The sequence below is a fragment of the Eleutherodactylus coqui genome, chromosome 7, assembly GCF_035609145.1.
Source record: "Eleutherodactylus coqui strain aEleCoq1 chromosome 7, aEleCoq1.hap1, whole genome shotgun sequence".
Classification (NCBI taxonomy): Eukaryota; Metazoa; Chordata; class Amphibia; order Anura; family Eleutherodactylidae; genus Eleutherodactylus; species Eleutherodactylus coqui.
The window spans coordinates 201,516,923-201,544,487 of NC_089843.1; the positions used below are offsets into that span (position 1 = coordinate 201,516,923).

The 27,565-nt window shown below is 46.7% G+C and overlaps 6 non-coding genes and 1 pseudogene across 6 annotated transcripts; all 7 read right to left on the reverse strand.

The window, feature by feature from the left end:
• Positions 1–155: 155 nt before the first annotated feature.
• Positions 156–346, reverse strand: LOC136573726 (U2 spliceosomal RNA). Its single transcript, XR_010785948.1, has one exon. It is a non-coding gene; the product is annotated as a U2 spliceosomal RNA (small nuclear RNA).
• A 2,630-nt stretch (positions 347–2,976) lies between these two features.
• Positions 2,977–3,167, reverse strand: LOC136573727 (U2 spliceosomal RNA). Its single transcript, XR_010785949.1, has one exon. It is a non-coding gene; the product is annotated as a U2 spliceosomal RNA (small nuclear RNA).
• A 2,612-nt stretch (positions 3,168–5,779) lies between these two features.
• LOC136573728 (U2 spliceosomal RNA) lies at positions 5,780–5,970 on the reverse strand. The gene has a single exon (XR_010785950.1). It is a non-coding gene; the product is annotated as a U2 spliceosomal RNA (small nuclear RNA).
• A 2,646-nt stretch (positions 5,971–8,616) lies between these two features.
• On the reverse strand, positions 8,617–8,805 carry LOC136573946 (U2 spliceosomal RNA). Its single transcript, XR_010786146.1, has one exon. It is a non-coding gene; the product is annotated as a U2 spliceosomal RNA (small nuclear RNA).
• Positions 8,806–16,723: 7,918 nt separating this feature from the next.
• Positions 16,724–16,908, reverse strand: LOC136573911 (U2 spliceosomal RNA). The gene has a single exon (XR_010786119.1). It is a non-coding gene; the product is annotated as a U2 spliceosomal RNA (small nuclear RNA).
• Positions 16,909–24,550: 7,642 nt separating this feature from the next.
• LOC136573729 (U2 spliceosomal RNA) lies at positions 24,551–24,741 on the reverse strand. The gene has a single exon (XR_010785951.1). It is a non-coding gene; the product is annotated as a U2 spliceosomal RNA (small nuclear RNA).
• Positions 24,742–27,388: 2,647 nt separating this feature from the next.
• On the reverse strand, positions 27,389–27,565 carry LOC136574080 (U2 spliceosomal RNA; annotated as a pseudogene).

A 27,565-nucleotide genomic window follows, 5' to 3' on the forward strand; every position in this document is an offset into this window, starting at 1 on the left:
TGGCAGACGCAGCTGCTCAGTGGATACAATGTTGCGAGCAGACGGGCTGAGTGTCAATCAAAGTGCTTGGGTGGTGGTAGCAGCAGCCGCCACAGCTGCGCTGCACCTCTTGCTCGTCAGTTTTGTTTTTCTGCTTTTGGAAACTGCTGTAGGAAAGGGGGTGCACCGGTCCTGGAGGTACTGCAATACCAGGTCAATGCGTGGAGTGGACAGAGCAAGCTCTTTTTCCAGCTCCCTGTTCTAAAAATCCATTTAATATATGGTCCCCAGATAGGGGACGTATCAGATATTAAACTGATAAGAACAGATACTACACTTGATCTTAGCCAAAAGGCCGAGAAGCGATAACCCGAAATGGGTTTCACCTGTAGCCCGGTCCGCCCAACTCCACTTCCAAGGCTTGAGGCAACACGCTCAGCCAGCACTCTGGGCGCACCCACAATGCACCCAGGCAGCTGGGAGAGCTAGTAAAACTTTCCATAGCCCCGCCCCACGCCTTCTCAACCGCGCCCAGCCTCACACCCTCAGTCCTTCCTCTTGCACCGTGCTCACGCATCCTAGGCTTGCAGAGCCTGCTGCTGCAGGACTCGTCAGCTCCCTACAAACGAGGGTTAAGCCGGCGATGACACTAGAAGCAAGCACTAGTTTGTCTCTGAAGGTGCGTCGGCCGGTCGGTTGGAGGGATCTCTTCGGCCAGCCGCATTTCGAGTAGGGACGGATGGAAACTTTTTACCTAAAATAAGGGAAATTGGCTTCGGCCCCATAGGGCTTTATTGCCTTCCCCTGGGCCAGCATTAGTAGACCCTAGTAAGGAGAATATTAGAGCGGCATGGTCATCCGAAGAACTTAAAAACATACAGCAGGCCTTTTTTGCCCGCCCGCCATACATACATACATACCTACAGATTTTATATTTTTTTTACATATATACATTATATATATATATATATACATACATACATACATACATACATACACACACACACACACACACACACACACACACACATACACACATATACACACACACATACAATCTTAAATCTATCTTTAATCTATATCTACAAAATCTGTAAATTAGAAATAATCCATATCTATATTCTACATAATTAATAAAGATAGATAGATAGATAGATAGATAGATAGACTCACATACATGCATACATACATACATACTGTATGCAATTGAGCCAGGTGTTTGGAAGGCTGACGATGTCACTCCTTTGTGATGTCATCAATTTAGAAGCATTAATACCGGGCTTGGCAGCCATTTCAGTCAGTCTCTGCTGCAGCTGGGAGACGGGAGATGGTCTTTATTTCCACCAAGAAGCTGCAGAACTACCGGTAACTGCATCATTTTTATTTTATTCAATATAGGTTTTATTGGTTTCATGGAGGGGGGGAAACTTTTGCCTTATCTCAAAGCAATGTAAAAATAACTTTGACAATGAAACTTAATAAATCAATTTCGAGTTGAACTATATCATGTTTGTCTGTGATATTTTATAAGGTCTACAAACAGGGGAATGAGGGGAGGGTAAGGGGGGGGAGTGGTAAGGGAGGGTAGGTATCTATGACACGGGAGAAAGAGAAAATAAAACAAAAAGGGGGGGGGGGGCGGGCTCCGGGATTGTTGTTTCTCTTTACAATTGTGGTTTAAACGTGTTACTCACATGTCCCTGTCTGTAACCACTTGGTAAATAGGGGTGAGCTCCGGGCATCTATCCATATCGCCCAGGTGTGATACAATTTATCATAGCCTGACGGCTCATCTAGAAGCCTCGTTCTCTCCATACGCTCTATTTCGTGGATCATTGTTATTTTTAGTGGAGTGCATTTTTTATGCAGCACACAAGGGGGAGACAGCGGCCTACCAAAATCTAGTTGGCTGCTGCTGTGGCTTTCTTTTTTTTAAAAAAAGGTAGGTTCCGTTCTTCCATGGTGAGGAATAGGCAGGGAGGTTCCGTTTTTGCCAGCTGGGGAATGCTTATAGGCAAGGCCTTATCCCTGGTGGTGCATGTAACGTTAGACCACGTTTCAGCATTCAGTCAGTCAGTGGCTGACAAACGAGCTCCATGCAAGTTTACATTAAACAGACACATTTCTTTCTTTACTGTATTGACTGCGGTCTGTAATCGAGCGGTTGAACTGTTTCTGTGTCCATGCATTGAATAAAGCAATACATCCTTGTAAAGTAGACGTCCGTTCGTTGGAGTTCTTTGCTCCCCGAGTGTTGCTCCATCTCTAAACGTTGGCCTGGATCTTCATGGACGAATACTGCCCATCCCACGTGGAGCGTGTATCTCAGCCCGCGTGGAGTGCTGCAGTCCAATGAGGTATTCCGTGCTACATAGCAAGCCTTGGGCCTGTGTGATTGGGGGTCCGCTGCTGTCTGTCCACTCTGAAGCGCGCATCCGGGGCCGGCCGCTTTTCGACTACCAGCGACTGCAGGTCACACACACAGGCTGGTTGGAATGGCCTAGCATTATCCTGATCTGGAGGTGTAACTTGAAGCTGCGGGGCCCGAGTACAAAGTCTGGAACTGGGCCCCCAAACTATAAAGCTTCATTGATAGCATTGGTTTACAATGTGGGGAAGAGAGACTTTATGGGCCCCCTGGGGCTCCGGGCCCCCTGCACATACACCCATGACCCGAATACGTGAAGCATACAGACGCAGGCTGCCAGGATACGCTGTGCCTGCCCGATGTTTCCAACTTGGCTATTAGCGCAGCGGTAGGTACGAACTATAGAGTGCGGCTGCCATATGAACTGGTGTGTGTGTTGTTTTGCTTCCAGTTGTACCTGTGCTGTGCACACTCTGGCAGACGCAGCTGCTCAGTGGATACAATGTTGCGAGCAGACGGGCTGAGTGTCAATCAAAGTGCTTGGGTGGTGGTAGCAGCAGCCGCCACAGCTGCGCTGCACCTCTTGCTCGTCAGTTTTGTTTTTCTGCTTTTGGAAACTGCTGTAGGAAAGGGGGTGCACCGGTCCTGGAGGTACTGCAATACCAGGTCAATGCGTGGAGTGGACAGAGCAAGCTCTTTTTCCAGCTCCCTGTTCTAAAAATCCATTTAATATATGGTCCCCAGATAGGGGACGTATCAGATATTAAACTGATAAGAACAGATACTACACTTGATCTTAGCCAAAAGGCCGAGAAGCGATAACCCGAAATGGGTTTCACCTGTAGCCCGGTCCGCCCAACTCCACTTCCAAGGCTTGAGGCAACACGCTCAGCCAGCACTCTGGGCGCACCCACAATGCACCCAGGCAGCTGGGAGAGCTAGTAAAACTTTCCATAGCCCCGCCCCACGCCTTCTCAACCGCGCCCAGCCTCACACCCTCAGTCCTTCCTCTTGCACCGTGCTCACGCATCCTAGGCTTGCAGAGCCTGCTGCTGCAGGACTCGTCAGCTCCCTACAAACGAGGGTTAAGCCGGCGATGACACTAGAAGCAAGCACTAGTTTGTCTCTGAAGGTGCGTCGGCCGGTCGGTTGGAGGGATCTCTTCGGCCAGCCGCATTTCGAGTAGGGACGGATGGAAACTTTTTACCTAAAATAAGGGAAATTGGCTTCGGCCCCATAGGGCTTTATTGCCTTCCCCTGGGCCAGCATTAGTAGACCCTAGTAAGGAGAATATTAGAGCGGCATGGTCATCCGAAGAACTTAAAAACATACAGCAGGCCTTTTTTGCCCGCCCGCCATACATACATACATACCTACAGATTTTATATTTTTTTTACATATATACATTATATATACACACACACACACACACACACACACACACACACACACACATACACACATATACACACACACATACAATCTTAAATCTATCTTTAATCTATATCTACAAAATCTGTAAATTAGAAATAATCCATATCTATATTCTACATAATTAATAAAGATAGATAGATAGATAGATAGATAGATAGATAGACTCACATACATGCATACATACATACATACTGTATGCAATTGAGCCAGGTGTTTGGAAGGCTGACGATGTCACTCCTTTGTGATGTCATCAATTTAGAAGCATTAATACCGGGCTTGGCAGCCATTTCAGTCAGTCTCTGCTGCAGCTGGGAGACGGGAGATGGTCTTTATTTCCACCAAGAAGCTGCAGAACTACCGGTAACTGCATCATTTTTATTTTATTCAATATAGGTTTTATTGGTTTCATGGAGGGGGGGAAACTTTTGCCTTATCTCAAAGCAATGTAAAAATAACTTTGACAATGAAACTTAATAAATCAATTTCGAGTTGAACTATATCATGTTTGTCTGTGATATTTTATAAGGTCTACAAACAGGGGAATGAGGGGAGGGTAAGGGGGGGGGGGGGAGTGGTAAGGGAGGGTAGGTATCTATGACACGGGAGAAAGAGAAAATAAAACAAAAAGGGGGGGGGGGGGCGGGCTCCGGAATTGTTGTTTCTCTTTACAATTGTGGTTTAAACGTGTTACTCACATGTCCCTGTCTGTAACCACTTGGTAAATAGGGGTGAGCTCCGGGCATCTATCCATATCGCCCAGGTGTGATACAATTTATCATAGCCTGACGGCTCATCTAGAAGCCTCGTTCTCTCCATACGCTCTATTTCGTGGATCATTGTTATTTTTAGTGGAGTGCATTTTTTATGCAGCACACAAGGGGGAGACAGCGGCCTACCAAAATCTAGTTGGCTGCTGCTGTGGCTTTCTTTTTTTTAAAAAAAGGTAGGTTCCGTTCTTCCATGGTGAGGAATAGGCAGGGAGGTTCCGTTTTTGCCAGCTGGGGAATGCTTATAGGCAAGGCCTTATCCCTGGTGGTGCATGTAACGTTAGACCACGTTTCAGCATTCAGTCAGTCAGTGGCTGACAAACGAGCTCCATGCAAGTTTACATTAAACAGACACATTTCTTTCTTTACTGTATTGACTGCGGTCTGTAATCGAGCGGTTGAACTGTTTCTGTGTCCATGCATTGAATAAAGCAATACATCCTTGTAAAGTAGACGTCCGTTCGTTGGAGTTCTTTGCTCCCCGAGTGTTGCTCCATCTCTAAACGTTGGCCTGGATCTTCATGGACGAATACTGCCCATCCCACGTGGAGCGTGTATCTCAGCCCGCGTGGAGTGCTGCAGTCCAATGAGGTATTCCGTGCTACATAGCAAGCCTTGGGCCTGTGTGATTGGGGGTCCGCTGCTGTCTGTCCACTCTGAAGCGCGCATCCGGGGCCGGCCGCTTTTCGACTACCAGCGACTGCAGGTCACACACACAGGCTGGTTGGAATGGCCTAGCATTATCCTGATCTGGAGGTGTAACTTGAAGCTGCGGGGCCCGAGTACAAAGTCTGGAACTGGGCCCCCAAACTATAAAGCTTCATTGATAGCATTGGTTTACAATGTGGGGAAGAGAGACTTTATGGGCCCCCTGGGGCTCCGGGCCCCCTGCACATACACCCATGACCCGAATACGTGAAGCATACAGACGCAGGCTGCCAGGATACGCTGTGCCTGCCCGATGTTTCCAACTTGGCTATTAGCGCAGCGGTAGGTACGAACTATAGAGTGCGGCTGCCATATGAACTGGTGTGTGTGTTGTTTTGCTTCCAGTTGTACCTGTGCTGTGCACACTCTGGCAGACGCAGCTGCTCAGTGGATACAATGTTGCGAGCAGACGGGCTGAGTGTCAATCAAAGTGCTTGGGTGGTGGTAGCAGCAGCCGCCACAGCTGCGCTGCACCTCTTGCTCGTCAGTTTTGTTTTTCTGCTTTTGGAAACTGCTGTAGGAAAGGGGGTGCACCGGTCCTGGAGGTACTGCAATACCAGGTCAATGCGTGGAGTGGACAGAGCAAGCTCTTTTTCCAGCTCCCTGTTCTAAAAATCCATTTAATATATGGTCCCCAGATAGGGGACGTATCAGATATTAAACTGATAAGAACAGATACTACACTTGATCTTAGCCAAAAGGCCGAGAAGCGATAACCCGAAATGGGTTTCACCTGTAGCCCGGTCCGCCCAACTCCACTTCCAAGGCTTGAGGCAACACGCTCAGCCAGCACTCTGGGCGCACCCACAATGCACCCAGGCAGCTGGGAGAGCTAGTAAAACTTTCCATAGCCCCGCCCCACGCCTTCTCAACCGCGCCCAGCCTCACACCCTCAGTCCTTCCTCTTGCACCGTGCTCACGCATCCTAGGCTTGCAGAGCCTGCTGCTGCAGGACTCGTCAGCTCCCTACAAACGAGGGTTAAGCCGGCGATGACACTAGAAGCAAGCACTAGTTTGTCTCTGAAGGTGCGTCGGCCGGTCGGTTGGAGGGATCTCTTCGGCCAGCCGCATTTCGAGTAGGGACGGATGGAAACTTTTTACCTAAAATAAGGGAAATTGGCTTCGGCCCCATAGGGCTTTATTGCCTTCCCCTGGGCCAGCATTAGTAGACCCTAGTAAGGAGAATATTAGAGCGGCATGGTCATCCGAAGAACTTAAAAACATACAGCAGGCCTTTTTTGCCCGCCCGCCATACATACATACATACCTACAGATTTTATATTTTTTTTACATATATACATTATATATATATATATACATACATACATACATACATACATACACACACACACACACACACACACACACACACACACATACACACATATACACACACACATACAATCTTAAATCTATCTTTAATCTATATCTACAAAATCTGTAAATTAGAAATAATCCATATCTATATTCTACATAATTAATAAAGATAGATAGATAGATAGATAGATAGATAGATAGATAGATAGATAGACTCACATACATGCATACATACATACATACTGTATGCAATTGAGCCAGGTGTTTGGAAGGCTGACGATGTCACTCCTTTGTGATGTCATCAATTTAGAAGCATTAATACCGGGCTTGGCAGCCATTTCAGTCAGTCTCTGCTGCAGCTGGGAGACGGGAGATGGTCTTTATTTCCACCAAGAAGCTGCAGAACTACCGGTAACTGCATCATTTTTATTTTATTCAATATAGGTTTTATTGGTTTCATGGAGGGGGGGAAACTTTTGCCTTATCTCAAAGCAATGTAAAAATAACTTTGACAATGAAACTTAATAAATCAATTTCGAGTTGAACTATATCATGTTTGTCTGTGATATTTTATAAGGTCTACAAACAGGGGAATGAGGGGAGGGTAAGGGGGGGGGAGTGGTAAGGGAGGGTAGGTATCTATGACACGGGAGAAAGAGAAAATAAAACAAAAAGGGGGGGGGGGCGGGCTCCGGAATTGTTGTTTCTCTTTACAATTGTGGTTTAAACGTGTTACTCACATGTCCCTGTCTGTAACCACTTGGTAAATAGGGGTGAGCTCCGGGCATCTATCCATATCGCCCAGGTGTGATACAATTTATCATAGCCTGACGGCTCATCTAGAAGCCTCGTTCTCTCCATACGCTCTATTTCGTGGATCATTGTTATTTTTAGTGGAGTGCATTTTTTATGCAGCACACAAGGGGGAGACAGCGGCCTACCAAAATCTAGTTGGCTGCTGCTGTGGCTTTCTTTTTTTTAAAAAAAGGTAGGTTCCGTTCTTCCATGGTGAGGAATAGGCAGGGAGGTTCCGTTTTTGCCAGCTGGGGAATGCTTATAGGCAAGGCCTTATCCCTGGTGGTGCATGTAACGTTAGACCACGTTTCAGCATTCAGTCAGTCAGTGGCTGACAAACGAGCTCCATGCAAGTTTACATTAAACAGACACATTTCTTTCTTTACTGTATTGACTGCGGTCTGTAATCGAGCGGTTGAACTGTTTCTGTGTCCATGCATTGAATAAAGCAATACATCCTTGTAAAGTAGGCGTCCGTTCGTTGGAGTTCTTTGCTCCCCGAGTGTTGCTCCATCTCTAAACGTTGGCCTGGATCTTCATGGACGAATACTGCCCATCCCACGTGGAGCGTGTATCTCAGCCCGCGTGGAGTGCTGCAGTCCAATGAGGTATTCCGTGCTACATAGCAAGCCTTGGGCCTGTGTGATTGGGGGTCCGCTGCTGTCTGTCCACTCTGAAGCGCGCATCCGGGGCCGGCCGCTTTTCGACTACCAGCGACTGCAGGTCACACACACAGGCTGGTTGGAATGGCCTAGCATTATCCTGATCTGGAGGTGTAACTTGAAGCTGCGGGGCCCGAGTACAAAGTCTGGAACTGGGCCCCCAAACTATAAAGCTTCATTGATAGCATTGGTTTACAATGTGGGGAAGAGAGACTTTATGGGCCCCCTGGGGCTCCGGGCCCCCTGCACATACACCCATGACCCGAATACGTGAAGCATACAGACGCAGGCTGCCAGGATACGCTGTGCCTGCCCGATGTTTCCAACTTGGCTATTAGCGCAGCGGTAGGTACGAACTATAGAGTGCGGCTGCCATATGAACTGGTGTGTGTGTTGTTTTGCTTCCAGTTGTACCTGTGCTGTGCACACTCTGGCAGACGCAGCTGCTCAGTGGATACAATGTTGCGAGCAGACGGGCTGAGTGTCAATCAAAGTGCTTGGGTGGTGGTAGCAGCAGCCGCCACAGCTGCGCTGCACCTCTTGCTCGTCAGTTTTGTTTTTCTGCTTTTGGAAACTGCTGTAGGAAAGGGGGTGCACCGGTCCTGGAGGTACTGCAATACCAGGTCAATGCGTGGAGTGGACAGAGCAAGCTCTTTTTCCAGCTCCCTGTTCTAAAAATCCATTTAATATATGGTCCCCAGATAGGGGACGTATCAGATATTAAACTGATAAGAACAGATTTTTTTTTTAAGTTGACAAACCCTCCACAAGGGGGGGTGTTTTTATTTGCACAACATATATTTACATAGACGCTTTAAAAATGCTTATCAATAGTACATTAAAACATATTAATAACACATTAAAACATACCATTTAAAACATTTGTCTACGTATAATACATGTTAAAATACAAAACAAATTAAAAATCACATAAAAGGGCCCTTGGTGGCATCAAATTATGGAGCTCCATTCTGCTAAAAGCCATTTTCTCGCTAAAACAGGAAAATTTTTCTTGTCTACTAAAAAGTACTGGTGCATCTCATTAAGAGTAATTGATAAAATGTCCTTCACAGATAAAACCTCATGTTTAAAAACTAAAATGTTTCTGGTTTTCCACAGAGCTGCTTTGACCGAGTTGACCATCTTCCATGCCATAATTCTTTGAGTCTGTGTGGGGCATTCCAGGCATCCATATAAAACGGCATCCAATGTCAGTTTCTTAAGTCCGGTGATCTTTATCATAAGCGGTGATATCTTAGTCCATACTTTCTTGGCGATAAAACAAGTCCATATGAGGTGTAGTGTTGTCTCTTCTCCTGGGCATCCGGGTCTTGGGCATGCGGCAGTGTTGGTCAAACCTCTACGATGCTGGAATGCCCGGCATGGAAGACAGTCATGGACGCAGCTCCAGGCCAGATCTTTCTGTGAATTAAAAATATAGTGGTTAACCATCATCCAGGTCTCTTTACTCTTTTTTTCGTTAAAATTACTGACTTGTACATAAAAACCACTTTCTTTTATGGTTTTTAAAATGCCTTTACTGTTCATTAAAATTTGCGCACTTTTGCCAGTAAAATTATATAAAATCACTATTTTTTCTAAAATCTTATACTCACGGGGCAAGTTAAAAGAATAAGGGGAATTTAAAACCGTGCGGAACCATCCATTCCTCCTCATAAAATAGCCAGTGTTGTATCGTAAAAAATAAGACCAATAGTGATTTTTAAAAAGAGCACCAATACACATACTAAAATACTTCGTATATAAAAAGGCTTTAAAATCAGGGAAATCTTTTCCTCCCATCTCCTTCGGCTTCATTACGATTTCCCTGCTGAGTTTTTCCATCTTGGAGCTCCATAAGAATGTGAAGCATGCCTTTACAATTTTATTAAAAACTCTGCCAGGAGGGGGAAACACCAAGCTTAAATACAGTAAAATGGGTAAAATCACTGACTTTGTGATTAAAACCCTCCCCTCCATGGTCAGCTGCCGCATGCTCCACATACAAATTTTCTTATTGACTTTCTGTGCCACCAAGTCCCAACTATTAAGACCTCTGTTGTCCTCGTTGAAGGAGACACCTAAAATTTGCACTGAGTCGGACACAGGGATGGGGACATCTGACAATGGCAGGTCCCCGATGTTTAAAATACTACTCTTGTTAAAATTTACCTTAAAACCCGAGGCGCAGCAATAAAACTCCATTTGCCTTGATGCTCTCTGGATTGACAGGGTGTCCCTTCCAAGTATTGCCACATCGTCCATGTACCCCACTACTTTGGCCTCGATCCCCCCCCCGCCGGGCAGGGGGATCCCTCGGATCAGCTTGTCCCGTCGGATTGTACATAAAAGAGGCTCTAGGGCGCAGATAAAAAGTAGTGGGGACAAGGGACACCCCTGCTTCACCCCGGAATTTAAAAGTACTTCCTGTGTCCTAAAACCATTGACTAAAATTCTGCTTGTGCAATTATCGTAAAACGCTTTAAGAGACAATAAAAAACCTTCCGGTATACCCATTCTCTCTAAAACCTTAAAAAGATAAAAATGTGACACTCGGTCAAAGGCTTTCTCGAAGTCTATTGTTAAAATAGCCATTTGACCTTGTCTTGATTTTGTGTCACTAATAACATCTTTGATCAGGTTAAGATTCTCCCATATGCTCCTCCCGGGCACCCCACAGACCTGGTTGGGGTGTACAATTTTGCTTACTACGGTCTTTAGTCTGTTCGCGCATATTTTGGCCATTATTTTGTAGTCACTGTTCAGAAGGGTGATCGGTCTCCAGTTTTTAATATCGGTCTTGTCTCCTTTTTTGTATAGGAGAGACACGTCACCCTTCTTCCAGGACCCCGGGAGGGCTTTAGACATAAAAACTTCAATAAAAAGGGAGAAGAGGTCATCCTTAAAAATACCAAAAAAGGTGACATAAAACTCAATGGGTATACCATCGGGCCCAGGCACCTTACCTGGTTTAAAACTCTTAATAGTCTCTAAAATCTCCTGTTCTGTGATGTCCCTTAATAAAATCTCACGAGAACCAGGATCTAAAACGTCAGTGATCTCCTTCAACGAGTCATTCATAAAATCACTGTCAACAGGTTTAGTATTAAAAAGATCCGCATAAAACTCATACACTTTCTTTAAAATACCCTGTATGTCCTTGGTGCCACCGAGATCATCGAGGACTGTGCGCTTGTCTCTTATCTTCTTGAAGAAGTACCTGGAGCAGGTTTCATTTTCCTCCAGATGTTGTACTTTAGAGCGGAAGATTATTTCTTTTCCCCTCTGCTCCAGGCACCGGGCGATCTCTTTCTTCACCTCGATGATCTCGTGGTCCACCTCTATATCATGTTCACGGAACTTATACAGGGTTTGCAGGCGAGTGTTCAGGTTGGAATAAAATGTCCGCTTTTCTTTAGCCTTGGCGATCCCAACCTTGATAAAAAAGTTTTTAATTTTTTGCTTCATCATCTCCCACCACTGGCTGGTGGGAGTGTTGGGATCTTTCACTCGCCTGCAGTCTTTATAAAAAGTGATAAAATCGGATAAAACCTGCGGATCTTCTAAAAGGGACACGTTAAACTTCCAGGCATTTTTACCGGATTTCCTCTTTAAAACGGTATCAACTTTAAAATATAAAAGCTTATGGTCAGAGAAAATGTTGGTAAAAGAATCACATCTAAAAGGCAGTACTTGATAAGAACAGAACATAAAATCTATCCTGGAGCTGCAGATCTTGTTGCTCCAGGTAACGCCGGCTTCCTCTGATGCGTTGGGATTGCATTTCTTAAAAGCATCAGTGAGCTTGGCGTCTAAAATCAGATTTTTTAACATTGAAGAGGTCTTATCATAATTTCTGCTCACTGAGCTAGAAAGCCGGCGTTCCCCCTTTAAAATACAATTAAAATCCCCTGCTAAAATCAGGGGGTCAGAATCATTAATAAAAAGGGGTAAAATCTCTAGCATCTCTGCTCGCTCTTTCTTATCCGCTGATCCATAAAAGTTTAAAAACTGCCACTTTATACCATTGATAAAAGCCTTGACCAATAAAACTCTGCCTGGTAAAATTTCATTAATAACGTCAATTAAAACGTTACCCTTAAAAAGAATGGCGACCCCCGCCGACCTGGTCTCGTTAGAGCCGGACCAGACCGACGGTCCATGTACCCAGTCATCTTGGTATTTTTTGTAGTTTGCTCTATGCGGGATGCCGCACTCCTGCAGGAAAAATACGGAGGCAGCAAAGATAGTCAGGTAGTTGAAGAGGGCGACCCTCCTCACGTGGCTCTCGATACTTCTGACATTAAAAGTGAGTCCCGACAGAGCAGCCATTGGAGACTAGGATATACGTGGGTCTTCAAAAGTCTCCGGGCAAGCCAAAGACCTCGCTAGCACTCTCACACCCCCCCGCATCCGAATCTATCGAGAACGGCGATGCTGGAGAGGAACCCACTCCACTTAGTGGACCCCCGACGGTGCCCGAGAGAGGGATTTGCGTTAGATCCCATACCGATTCTATTCCTTCCGGAAACTCCAAGGGGGCCAGCAGGCCGGCTCCCGTGCTTATTTCTGTCCCCTCCGCCGGGGTGGGTACTTGGCTCACTTGCGTTTCTGTGCCCTCGGAGGTGGCACCCCGCGCCCCCTCCTGGCCGGGAGGGGGAGGGGCCTTCTGGGATGACACAGCAGGGGGTACTTCCCCCGGGTCCTCCGACTTCGCCGGGATCTCCGGGGTTCCCCCCTGCACCACCTCCGAATAAAGCTTGCCTCCTGAGCCTTTCCGCCGTTTCTGTGTTGCGGCCGCTGTGCCCCCTGGGTCCTCCACCTCGGGCACCGCTTGAGCGGGCATCTTCGGAGGGCCTGGACCGGCTTCCCCGGCTCTACTACCTCTACCGGTTTCCCGGGAGGGAGAGCCTGTCCGCCGGTCACTCACCCTCCTTTTGATGCTCCGCTGCTCCTTACCACTCTGGGGGGGTCCACTGGAGACCTCCATCTCCTCAGGTTCCTCTCCCTGGGGGGGTGCTGCTTGGTCATCTGGCTGCCCTGGCTGCTCTTTGGGTCCGGGTCGCCCTTGCTGCTCCGTCTTCTGTGCTCTGTGGGGGCAAAACGTGTAGAGGTGACCAACACTGCCGCAAAAATAACATCCTTTCCCTTTCTGACATTGACTAGTTTCGTGATCCGTGCCCCCACACTTCTTACAGGTGCTCGCACAGGAATCCTTATGGTGACCGTATTGTGAACAAATCCTGCAGAAGTCGGGCATTCCCGCAAAGTACAGGTCGCCATTCACTTTGCCCAATTTAAAACGCGCTGGCGGCAAGATCACTCCCCCCGGCTTACTGGGGTCACTTACACACGTGGCCTGGAAACGCCACTTCGAGGTCCAGATGCCAAACTCGTTCATTATCTTTCCCATACATCTGACGGATTTAAAATAGCGTAGGAGGAAATCCTCAACCTCTTTAACGTCAATGTAGGGTGAATACATCTTAATCACCACGAGTTTGGTTATGTCGAGGACGTGCTCGACCAGCAAGACACCCGCAAGCTTCGGATCTTTTTTGCTCGGTATGGCTGCAACCAGGTCTCGAAAGATGCCCGTCTCAGTTAGGGTGACGTCATAGATCCGTCGCTTGGGGTAGTCTTGGATCGCTAGAATCTCACGTTTTTGTACATTAAACACTCCTTGTAGCACGTCCTCGACCACATACCTCAGGCCACGTGTATCCGCACTTTCCGTAAAAGAGACACGTACGGTGTTCTTTATCCGCGCATAAGCCGGTATTTCTGTTGGGTTTTCACCCATTTTGTAGTTTGGTGTCACAAAACCGCTTTGTGACGCCTAGGTAGTAGCGCCCTCCTCTGGCCCGGGGACCAGAAGAGGCAGGGGGATCGCGACTCGTTTACCCTGGGACTAATCCCTCTCCCTAATAGCAGCAGGCGGGTGAAGCCCACCGAAGTGGGCGATCCCGCCAGGCAAAGGAGAGGGGTACCCGAGTTACCTTCCGGCTAAGACTTCCTGTACCAGGTACACTTGGTCTTAGCCAAAAGGCCGAGAAGCGATAACCCGAAATGGGTTTCACCTGTAGCCCGGTCCGCCCAACTCCACTTCCAAGGCTTGAGGCAACACGCTCAGCCAGCACTCTGGGCGCACCCACAATGCACCCAGGCAGCTGGGAGAGCTAGTAAAACTTTCCATAGCCCCGCCCCACGCCTTCTCAACCGCGCCCAGCCTCACACCCTCAGTCCTTCCTCTTGCACCGTGCTCACGCATCCTAGGCTTGCAGAGCCTGCTGCTGCAGGACTCGTCAGCTCCCTACAAACGAGGGTTAAGCCGGCGATGACACTAGAAGCAAGCACTAGTTTGTCTCTGAAGGTGCGTCGGCCGGTCGGTTGGAGGGATCTCTTCGGCCAGCCGCATTTCGAGTAGGGACGGATGGAAACTTTTTACCTAAAATAAGGGAAATTGGCTTCGGCCCCATAGGGCTTTATTGCCTTCCCCTGGGCCAGCATTAGTAGACCCTAGTAAGGAGAATATTAGAGCGGCATGGTCATCCGAAGAACTTAAAAACATACAGCAGGCCTTTTTTGCCCGCCCGCCATACATACATACATACCTACAGATTTTATATTTTTTTTACATATATACATTATATATATATATATACATACATACATACATACATACATACATACATACACACACATACACACATATACACACACACATACAATCTTAAATCTATCTTTAATCTATATCTACAAAATCTGTAAATTAGAAATAATCCATATCTATATTCTACATAATTAATAAAGATAGATAGATAGATAGATAGATAGATAGATAGATAGATAGATAGATAGATAGACTCACATACATGCATACATACTGTATGCAATTGAGCCAGGTGTTTGGAAGGCTGACGATGTCACTCCTTTGTGATGTCATCAATTTAGAAGCATTAATACCGGGCTTGGCAGCCATTTCAGTCAGTCTCTGCTGCAGCTGGGAGACGGGAGATGGTCTTTATTTCCACCAAGAAGCTGCAGAACTACCGGTAACTGCATCATTTTTATTTTATTCAATATAGGTTTTATTGGTTTCATGGAGGGGGGGAAACTTTTGCCTTATCTCAAAGCAATGTAAAAATAACTTTGACAATGAAACTTAATAAATCAATTTCGAGTTGAACTATATCATGTTTGTCTGTGATATTTTATAAGGTCTACAAACAGGGGAATGAGGGGAGGGTAAGGGGGGGGGGGAGTGGTAAGGGAGGGTAGGTATCTATGACACGGGAGAAAGAGAAAATAAAACAAAAAGGGGGGGGGGGGGGGCGGGCTCCGGAATTGTTGTTTCTCTTTACAATTGTGGTTTAAACGTGTTACTCACATGTCCCTGTCTGTAACCACTTGGTAAATAGGGGTGAGCTCCGGGCATCTATCCATATCGCCCAGGTGTGATACAATTTATCATAGCCTGACGGCTCATCTAGAAGCCTCGTTCTCTCCATACGCTCTATTTCGTGGATCATTGTTATTTTTAGTGGAGTGCATTTTTTATGCAGCACACAAGGGGGAGACAGCGGCCTACCAAAATCTAGTTGGCTGCTGCTGTGGCTTTCTTTTTTTTAAAAAAAGGTAGGTTCCGTTCTTCCATGGTGAGGAATAGGCAGGGAGGTTCCGTTTTTGCCAGCTGGGGAATGCTTATAGGCAAGGCCTTATCCCTGGTGGTGCATGTAACGTTAGACCACGTTTCAGCATTCAGTCAGTCAGTGGCTGACAAACGAGCTCCATGCAAGTTTACATTAAACAGACACATTTCTTTCTTTACTGTATTGACTGCGGTCTGTAATCGAGCGGTTGAACTGTTTCTGTGTCCATGCATTGAATAAAGCAATACATCCTTGTAAAGTAGACGTCCGTTCGTTGGAGTTCTTTGCTCCCCGAGTGTTGCTCCATCTCTAAACGTTGGCCTGGATCTTCATGGACGAATACTGCCCATCCCACGTGGAGCGTGTATCTCAGCCCGCGTGGAGTGCTGCAGTCCAATGAGGTATTCCGTGCTACATAGCAAGCCTTGGGCCTGTGTGATTGGGGGTCCGCTGCTGTCTGTCCACTCTGAAGCGCGCATCCGGGGCCGGCCGCTTTTCGACTACCAGCGACTGCAGGTCACACACACAGGCTGGTTGGAATGGCCTAGCATTATCCTGATCTGGAGGTGTAACTTGAAGCTGCGGGGCCCGAGTACAAAGTCTGGAACTGGGCCCCCAAACTATAAAGCTTCATTGATAGCATTGGTTTACAATGTGGGGAAGAGAGACTTTATGGGCCCCCTGGGGCTCCGGGCCCCCTGCACATACACCCATGACCCGAATACGTGAAGCATACAGACGCAGGCTGCCAGGATACGCTGTGCCTGCCCGATGTTTCCAACTTGGCTATTAGCGCAGCGGTAGGTACGAACTATAGAGTGCGGCTGCCATATGAACTGGTGTGTGTGTTGTTTTGCTTCCAGTTGTACCTGTGCTGTGCACACTCTGGCAGACGCAGCTGCTCAGTGGATACAATGTTGCGAGCAGACGGGCTGAGTGTCAATCAAAGTGCTTGGGTGGTGGTAGCAGCAGCCGCCACAGCTGCGCTGCACCTCTTGCTCGTCAGTTTTGTTTTTCTGCTTTTGGAAACTGCTGTAGGAAAGGGGGTGCACCGGTCCTGGAGGTACTGCAATACCAGGTCAATGCGTGGAGTGGACAGAGCAAGCTCTTTTTCCAGCTCCCTGTTCTAAAAATCCATTTAATATATGGTCCCCAGATAGGGGACGTATCAGATATTAAACTGATAAGAACAGATTTTTTTTTTTTTTTTTTAAACCAAAGGTTTTTATTTATTTACAACATAATAATTCCATCACATTTATACAACAGAAATACATTACAAATCATGACAAATCAACTAATTGTATCCATTTTTTAACCTTCCATATTCCTTCCGCATCGACTCCATCCTTTCTTTTATCCCATAAATAAATAAAGTATAATTTCCCCAACACCATTCGCACGCTGTCCCTCTCACTTACATCCTTCCTCTTGAACACATACACATTCCTTACATCCCACAACACTTCCTTCACACACGCCATAAACAGCCACAACAGTCTCTCTCTCACACTGCCTCTCGCACCCAAACCAAACATAACTAACTCAAAGGACATGAAATTAACTCCTGTTATCTCCTTACATAACGGACCAAGTCTCCGCAGCACATTCTGTGCATGGCTGCAGTTCCAAAATAAATGAACCACATTCTCACATCCACCGCACCCCTCTCTCGGACATCTCTCACTCCTCACCAAACCTCTCACACGCTGGAACTCTCTCACCGGTAACACACCATGCAGACTCTGCCATACAATCTCACTCTGCCTATTGCTCATCCCATCCATCCGCACTTTCTTCCACACTCTCTCCACATTCACTCTGCTAACAGAATTGATATCAGACACCTCATCCTTACTCTCAATCATTCGTTTCACCATTCGCTTATTCTTAAGTACATTCACTTCACAGTCATCCAACTCAAACTTCGCCACAAAACATGCCGTCCATTCATACCACTTAGGGATTTGGAAAGCGACTGGTTTCCTCAAGTCGTATTCGCACCATTTCATGCGCACGAACCATCTCCTTGCTAAATACCGCATCATGCACGCCCCTTTTGTAGTCTTGTGTAACATACTCAGTAGAAAGACTATGCTGTTACATCCAAAATATGCCTCTAAATTTGGGAAGCCCATCCCTCCTCTCTCCCAAGTCTTGTGTACTACCTCCCTCCTCAAGCGTTCCATCTTGGACCCCCAAAAAAACAGAAACATGACTCTGTTTATCCTCCTCTGACTCATGTATCCCGGAGGGAAAACTAATGCCACGTATAGAAAGATTGGTAAAATTACGCTTTTTAATATGAGAATTTTGCCTATCATGGTAAGATTGCGCAATTTCCAGAAATCTAGCCTTCTCTCTACCTTCTGCTTTGCCTCCTCCCAGCTCTCTTCCCCCTGTAAGTTATTATTGAATTTGATGCCTAAGATTTTAATTGGCCCAGACACATTATTTAAACCCATATCTACACTCACTCCAGTCTCACCAAACACCTTGCACTCACTTTTGTCCCAGTTAATACGGAACGCAGACGCACCACAAAACACGGACACTAATAGCTTCACTCTCTTCACTGCACTCTCAGACTCACACATCATCCATATACGCACATACCTTCAGCTCTCTGCCGTCACTACCTGGGATGTGGATCCCCCTCACCATCTTATCCTGTCTTATCAGGCATAGTAACGGTTCCATGGCACAGATGAAAACCACGGCCGACAGCGGACAACCCTGACGCACACCAGACATCACATTCACTCTCCTTCCAACCTTCCCATTCACTAACATACTACTATAAATCCTTTCATACAGACTCCTCACTCGCTCTACAAACATACCCGGGAACCCCATGCGCACCAACACTCGGAACAAGAATCCATGCGACAACCTATCATACGCTTTTTCAAAATCCAAGCTCACCACATACACACTCTTCTTTCGCTCCTTACAATCACCCAGACAATCCCGCACCAGACACAGACTCTCATGTACCCTCCTACCGGGCACCGCACAGTACTGGTCCTCGCTCACCACACTCTCTACTACCGCACGCATCCGATTTGCAATTATTTTAGCGTAGATCTTATAATCAGTATTTAAAAGCGTAATCGGGCGCCAGTTTTTTAAGTTTTTCAAATCGCCCTTTTTGGGTATTAAGACAACCACTCCACCTCGCATACTTTCAGCCATGTCCACATTCACCCACATGTACTGGCACACTTCACACACATCTTTCCCTATCACACTCCACAGCATACGATAATATTCAATCGGTAACCCATCCATACCAGGCGTTTTATTAGCGGCCATGCTCCTGACCGCCTCCCACACTTCTTTAGTGGTAATATCTTGGTTGACGGATGCTTGCTCCGCCTCTCCTAACTTGTTTTCAAGCATGCTTAACATGTCACTCTCCAGGACTTCATCCCTCCATTTTTCTTTGTATAACTCCTCATAGAAGGACGCTATCTCCTCATGCACCTCCTCCCCCCTCACCTCCCCTCCTGTCTCTCTCTCTATTACTTCAAAAGTTGGCTTTTTTGAGAATACTTTTTTAAAGAAAAACCGCGAGCATGTCTCATCATGTAGCATCTTATCCAGCTTGGCGCGGTACATTATGCCCTTCCCTTTCTCCACTAGGTAACTATTAATTTCTCGCCTACACTTTAGGATATCCTCTTGTGTATCTATCCCGCCGTCCCGCAACTTTATCAAGAAGCTTAGTCTGTTGCTGAGCCTCACATACTCCATCTTCCTTTTCCTGGCTACTTTATGCCCTACAGACTTAAAAAAAGCCTTAGTTTTCCCCTTTACCCAGTCCCACCAATTTAGGATATTTATAAACTCGCCTCTTCTCTCCCTCCACTTTCTATATAGGCCTTCATATTGTTTTTGGATATCCTGCCCCTCCAGAAGCTTCAGGTTCAGCTTCCAGACTCCCCTCCCCCACACAACACTGTTCCCCACCTCCACCCCACATAACAAACACTCGTGATCTGAAAAAAAGGTCATTTCTTGTGTATAACTTACTGCAGTTATATCTTCAGACAGAAAACAATAATCAATTTTGGAGTGGACCCCACCCCTGTCCGCATGGTAAGTACTTAGCTGTGGGGATATGCCACATGCTTGCTGTATATCTTTTAAACGAAAATCACAACACAATTCAAATAAAAGCTTTGCAGACACATCAAATGCTTTTCTGGTGATGTCACAGTTCATATCTCCTATGAGGACAGTTGGTATCCTTCCTTGCAAAAATAATTTAATTTTGTCAAATAAGGCGCTCCTCTCCTGTTTCTCTGCAGGAGCGTACACGTTAATAACGCGGAAACGTATGCCTCTGTATAGCAGCACTGCGGAGATGCATCTCCCCGCCTCGATGACCTCGCTGCTCTGTAGCACCAATTCTCTGGAGTTAACCAGTATACCCACTCCGTCATTCTTATTATATATGCTCCCAGACCACACAGCAGCACCATAAGGCCATTCTGAAGGGCTGATATCAGAGTCTATACCGCACTCCTGAACGCAAAATAAGTCAGCTTTTTTCTGACGCAAAAAATCAAAAACTGCAGCTCTTCTGGCCTTTGACTTGAAAACTCTTACATTCTGGGAGCATATATTTAGAACCATATCTCAGGTGTAAGCTTATAGCAACATATCATAGCTCATGCAAAACAAGAAAGTCATATACTGCATATATATCTTCACCTTTAAAGTGGCTAAACCACAAAACCAGGATACATGCACTCATAGTGGCTCAGTTTATACCTCCTCGCCACTCTCACCTGAGCACTCAAGGTCCTGTGCCAGAGTCTCAAAGGGGTTACTGACCTCCATAAGCGTCCCTTTACTCTTTGTGCATTTCCTCTTTTTTGCAGTGTTTTGGTCAGCAACCTGCACAAATTCCTCCTCACTGGAGACATCAAGTCCACCTCCCCCCTCCCTCTTACATGGGACTGTCTCTGGTGATGAGAACTCCTCAATGTGTCCCGAGGGGTTAATGGGGCTGTCCACCTCCTCAATGATTTCTTCCAGCTGCCTGATTACTCCAGCCACTTGGTCTTCTGGAGTAGCACTCCCAACATTAGGCTTCTGGCTCCCAATCTTCCTTCTGATGTTCTCTTCCACCTCTGCAGCTTTAGATTTTTTTAACCCCACAGGCTTATCCTTCTCAGTAGTCTGAGGAGGTCTTGCAGTGTTCTCTGCCGCAGTCACCACAGGCTTAGTCACAGTAGCAACCTCACTTATAGCAGCAGGTGTAACACCGCTAGTAGAAGCCACATTACTAGCAGAAGCCACACAAATGGTAGTAGCCTCACGACTAGTAGCCGCCGCGTAGGATTTAGTCTTCCAGGCGCCCCTGGACGGTAGGTTTAAAGGACAGTCCCTGCACATATGGTCATTATCGCCACACAGGTCGCAGCATTTCGGTTTTGGACAACTGCCGGCGTGATGCCCGGTCTCCTGACAGTTTCTGCAGACTAGACCACTGGAACAGTCTTCCTTAGTGTGCCCAAACTGGTTGCAATTCCTGCAGAAAGTCGGTTGCCCCGGGTAGTAAAGATATCCCCGGTTACCTGCTATGGTGAAATTCGCAGGTGGATGCGTCACTCCCCCAATTTTGGTAGCGTCCATTCTCAGCCTAACCCAAAACTTGTACTTGGAGTTAAAAATGCCAAGTATATTAGTCATTTTTTCGCCACCTTTAACCACGTCACAGTAACGCTTGAGAAAGTTCACTATCATGTCTTTATCTGTGTACGGGTTGTATACATGCAAAATTAATGGCTTCTCTTGTATGCCAAATAAAGGGATTACCTTTATTCCCTGTAGTAGCGGAATGTCTTTATGGCTCCTCAACCACTCGTACACGTTCAGACAAACTCCTTCTCCGCAAAAAGTGACGTCGTATTGGCCGAGTCTCGGAAAATCCTGGACGCAAAAGATCTCATCTTTGGGCACTCCGATTTCCACCATAATAATGTCCCGGACAACATACACGACGGTATTCTTGGTCCCATCCTTACTGTCCACCATGAAGCGTATGGTATTCTGGATCCCGGACATCTTCAAAAAGTCTGTCGATTTCTGAAAAATCACAGTGTGACTACTGCCAAGCAGTACGGTGATCGCTGGGCTAACCCAGATCACTCAAGCCCCCTGACCAGACCAACTGCACTTGATCTAGCCAAAAGGCCGAGAAGCGATAACCCGAAATGGGTTTCACCTGTAGCCCGGTCCGCCCAACTCCACTTCCAAGGCTTGAGGCAACACGCTCAGCCAGCACTCTGGGCGCACCCACAATGCACCCAGGCAGCTGGGAGAGCTAGTAAAACTTTCCATAGCCCCGCCCCACGCCTTCTCAACCGCGCCCAGCCTCACACCCTCAGTCCTTCCTCTTGCACCGTGCTCACGCATCCTAGGCTTGCAGAGCCTGCTGCTGCAGGACTCGTCAGCTCCCTACAAACGAGGGTTAAGCCGGCGATGACACTAGAAGCAAGCACTAGTTTGTCTCTGAAGGTGCGTCGGCCGGTCGGTTGGAGGGATCTCTTCGGCCAGCCGCATTTCGAGTAGGGACGGATGGAAACTTTTTACCTAAAATAAGGGAAATTGGCTTCGGCCCCATAGGGCTTTATTGCCTTCCCCTGGGCCAGCATTAGTAGACCCTAGTAAGGAGAATATTAGAGCGGCATGGTCATCCGAAGAACTTAAAAACATACAGCAGGCCTTTTTTGCCCGCCCGCCATACATACATACATACCTACAGATTTTATATTTTTTTTACATATATACATTATATATATATATATACATACATACATACATACATACATACACACACACACACACACACACACACACACACACACACACACATATACACACACACATACAATCTTAAATCTATCTTTAATCTATATCTACAAAATCTGTAAATTAGAAATAATCCATATCTATATTCTACATAATTAATAAAGATAGATAGATAGATAGATAGATAGATAGATAGATAGATAGATAGACTCACATACATGCATACATACATACATACTGTATGCAATTGAGCCAGGTGTTTGGAAGGCTGACGATGTCACTCCTTTGTGATGTCATCAATTTAGAAGCATTAATACCGGGCTTGGCAGCCATTTCAGTCAGTCTCTGCTGCAGCTGGGAGACGGGAGATGGTCTTTATTTCCACCAAGAAGCTGCAGAACTACCGGTAACTGCATCATTTTTATTTTATTCAATATAGGTTTTATTGGTTTCATGGAGGGGGGGAAACTTTTGCCTTATCTCAAAGCAATGTAAAAATAACTTTGACAATGAAACTTAATAAATCAATTTCGAGTTGAACTATATCATGTTTGTCTGTGATATTTTATAAGGTCTACAAACAGGGGAATGAGGGGAGGGTAAGGGGGGGGGGGAGTGGTAAGGGAGGGTAGGTATCTATGACACGGGAGAAAGAGAAAATAAAACAAAAAGGGGGGGGGGGGGGCGGGCTCCGGAATTGTTGTTTCTCTTTACAATTGTGGTTTAAACGTGTTACTCACATGTCCCTGTCTGTAACCACTTGGTAAATAGGGGTGAGCTCCGGGCATCTATCCATATCGCCCAGGTGTGATACAATTTATCATAGCCTGACGGCTCATCTAGAAGCCTCGTTCTCTCCATACGCTCTATTTCGTGGATCATTGTTATTTTTAGTGGAGTGCATTTTTTATGCAGCACACAAGGGGGAGACAGCGGCCTACCAAAATCTAGTTGGCTGCTGCTGTGGCTTTCTTTTTTTTAAAAAAAGGTAGGTTCCGTTCTTCCATGGTGAGGAATAGGCAGGGAGGTTCCGTTTTTGCCAGCTGGGGAATGCTTATAGGCAAGGCCTTATCCCTGGTGGTGCATGTAACGTTAGACCACGTTTCAGCATTCAGTCAGTCAGTGGCTGACAAACGAGCTCCATGCAAGTTTACATTAAACAGACACATTTCTTTCTTTACTGTATTGACTGCGGTCTGTAATCGAGCGGTTGAACTGTTTCTGTGTCCATGCATTGAATAAAGCAATACATCCTTGTAAAGTAGACGTCCGTTCGTTGGAGTTCTTTGCTCCCCGAGTGTTGCTCCATCTCTAAACGTTGGCCTGGATCTTCATGGACGAATACTGCCCATCCCACGTGGAGCGTGTATCTCAGCCCGCGTGGAGTGCTGCAGTCCAATGAGGTATTCCGTGCTACATAGCAAGCCTTGGGCCTGTGTGATTGGGGGTCCGCTGCTGTCTGTCCACTCTGAAGCGCGCATCCGGGGCCGGCCGCTTTTCGACTACCAGCGACTGCAGGTCACACACACAGGCTGGTTGGAATGGCCTAGCATTATCCTGATCTGGAGGTGTAACTTGAAGCTGCGGGGCCCGAGTACAAAGTCTGGAACTGGGCCCCCAAACTATAAAGCTTCATTGATAGCATTGGTTTACAATGTGGGGAAGAGAGACTTTATGGGCCCCCTGGGGCTCCGGGCCCCCTGCACATACACCCATGACCCGAATACGTGAAGCATACAGACGCAGGCTGCCAGGATACGCTGTGCCTGCCCGATGTTTCCAACTTGGCTATTAGCGCAGCGGTAGGTACGAACTATAGAGTGCGGCTGCCATATGAACTGGTGTGTGTGTTGTTTTGCTTCCAGTTGTACCTGTGCTGTGCACACTCTGGCAGACGCAGCTGCTCAGTGGATACAATGTTGCGAGCAGACGGGCTGAGTGTCAATCAAAGTGCTTGGGTGGTGGTAGCAGCAGCCGCCACAGCTGCGCTGCACCTCTTGCTCGTCAGTTTTGTTTTTCTGCTTTTGGAAACTGCTGTAGGAAAGGGGGTGCACCGGTCCTGGAGGTACTGCAATACCAGGTCAATGCGTGGAGTGGACAGAGCAAGCTCTTTTTCCAGCTCCCTGTTCTAAAAATCCATTTAATATATGGTCCCCAGATAGGGGACGTATCAGATATTAAACTGATAAGAACAGATACTACACTTGATCTTAGCCAAAAGGCCGAGAAGCGATAACCCGAAATGGGTTTCACCTGTAGCCCGGTCCGCCCAACTCCACTTCCAAGGCTTGAGGCAACACGCTCAGCCAGCACTCTGGGCGCACCCACAATGCACCCAGGCAGCTGGGAGAGCTAGTAAAACTTTCCATAGCCCCGCCCCACGCCTTCTCAACCGCGCCCAGCCTCACACCCTCAGTCCTTCCTCTTGCACCGTGCTCACGCATCCTAGGCTTGCAGAGCCTGCTGCTGCAGGACTCGTCAGCTCCCTACAAACGAGGGTTAAGCCGGCGATGACACTAGAAGCAAGCACTAGTTTGTCTCTGAAGGTGCGTCGGCCGGTCGGTTGGAGGGATCTCTTCGGCCAGCCGCATTTCGAGTAGGGACGGATGGAAACTTTTTACCTAAAATAAGGGAAATTGGCTTCGGCCCCATAGGGCTTTATTGCCTTCCCCTGGGCCAGCATTAGTAGACCCTAGTAAGGAGAATATTAGAGCGGCATGGTCATCCGAAGAACTTAAAAACATACAGCAGGCCTTTTTTGCCCGCCCGCCATACATACATACATACCTACAGATTTTATATTTTTTTTACATATATACATTATATATATATATATACATACATACATACATACATACATACACACACACACACACACACACACACACACACACACATACACACATATACACACACACATACAATCTTAAATCTATCTTTAATCTATATCTACAAAATCTGTAAATTAGAAATAATCCATATCTATATTCTACATAATTAATAAAGATAGATAGATAGATAGATAGATAGATAGATAGATAGATAGATAGATAGACTCACATACATGCATACATACATACATACTGTATGCAATTGAGCCAGGTGTTTGGAAGGCTGACGATGTCACTCCTTTGTGATGTCATCAATTTAGAAGCATTAATACCGGGCTTGGCAGCCATTTCAGTCAGTCTCTGCTGCAGCTGGGAGACGGGAGATGGTCTTTATTTCCACCAAGAAGCTGCAGAACTACCGGTAACTGCATCATTTTTATTTTATTCAATATAGGTTTTATTGGTTTCATGGAGGGGGGGAAACTTTTGCCTTATCTCAAAGCAATGTAAAAATAACTTTGACAATGAAACTTAATAAATCAATTTCGAGTTGAACTATATCATGTTTGTCTGTGATATTTTATAAGGTCTACAAACAGGGGAATGAGGGGAGGGTAAGGGGGGGAGTGGTAAGGGAGGGTAGGTATCTATGACACGGGAGAAAGAGAAAATAAAACAAAAAGGGGGGGGGGCGGGCTCCGGAATTGTTGTTTCTCTTTACGATTGTGGTTTAAACGTGTTACTCACATGTCCCTGTCTGTAACCACTTGGTAAATAGGGGTGAGCTCCGGGCATCTATCCATATCGCCCAGGTGTGATACAATTTATCATAGCCTGACGGCTCATCTAGAAGCCTCGTTCTCTCCATACGCTCTATTTCGTGGATCATTGTTATTTTTAGTGGAGTGCATTTTTTATGCAGCACACAAGGGGGAGACAGCGGCCTACCAAAATCTAGTTGGCTGCTGCTGTGGCTTTCTTTTTTTTAAAAAAAGGTAGGTTCCGTTCTTCCATGGTGAGGAATAGGCAGGGAGGTTCCGTTTTTGCCAGCTGGGGAATGCTTATAGGCAAGGCCTTATCCCTGGTGGTGCATGTAACGTTAGACCACGTTTCAGCATTCAGTCAGTCAGTGGCTGACAAACGAGCTCCATGCAAGTTTACATTAAACAGACACATTTCTTTCTTTACTGTATTGACTGCGGTCTGTAATCGAGCGGTTGAACTGTTTCTGTGTCCATGCATTGAATAAAGCAATACATCCTTGTAAAGTAGACGTCCGTTCGTTGGAGTTCTTTGCTCCCCGAGTGTTGCTCCATCTCTAAACGTTGGCCTGGATCTTCATGGACGAATACTGCCCATCCCACGTGGAGCGTGTATCTCAGCCCGCGTGGAGTGCTGCAGTCCAATGAGGTATTCCGTGCTACATAGCAAGCCTTGGGCCTGTGTGATTGGGGGTCCGCTGCTGTCTGTCCACTCTGAAGCGCGCATCCGGGGCCGGCCGCTTTTCGACTACCAGCGACTGCAGGTCACACACACAGGCTGGTTGGAATGGCCTAGCATTATCCTGATCTGGAGGTGTAACTTGAAGCTGCGGGGCCCGAGTACAAAGTCTGGAACTGGGCCCCCAAACTATAAAGCTTCATTGATAGCATTGGTTTACAATGTGGGGAAGAGAGACTTTATGGGCCCCCTGGGGCTCCGGGCCCCCTGCACATACACCCATGACCCGAATACGTGAAGCATACAGACGCAGGCTGCCAGGATACGCTGTGCCTGCCCGATGTTTCCAACTTGGCTATTAGCGCAGCGGTAGGTACGAACTATAGAGTGCGGCTGCCATATGAACTGGTGTGTGTGTTGTTTTGCTTCCAGTTGTACCTGTGCTGTGCACACTCTGGCAGACGCAGCTGCTCAGTGGATACAATGTTGCGAGCAGACGGGCTGAGTGTCAATCAAAGTGCTTGGGTGGTGGTAGCAGCAGCCGCCACAGCTGCGCTGCACCTCTTGCTCGTCAGTTTTGTTTTTCTGCTTTTGGAAACTGCTGTAGGAAAGGGGGTGCACCGGTCCTGGAGGTACTGCAATACCAGGTCAATGCGTGGAGTGGACAGAGCAAGCTCTTTTTCCAGCTCCCTGTTCTAAAAATCCATTTAATATATGGTCCCCAGATAGGGGACGTATCAGATATTAAACTGATAAGAACAGATTTTTTTTTAAGTTGACAAGCCCT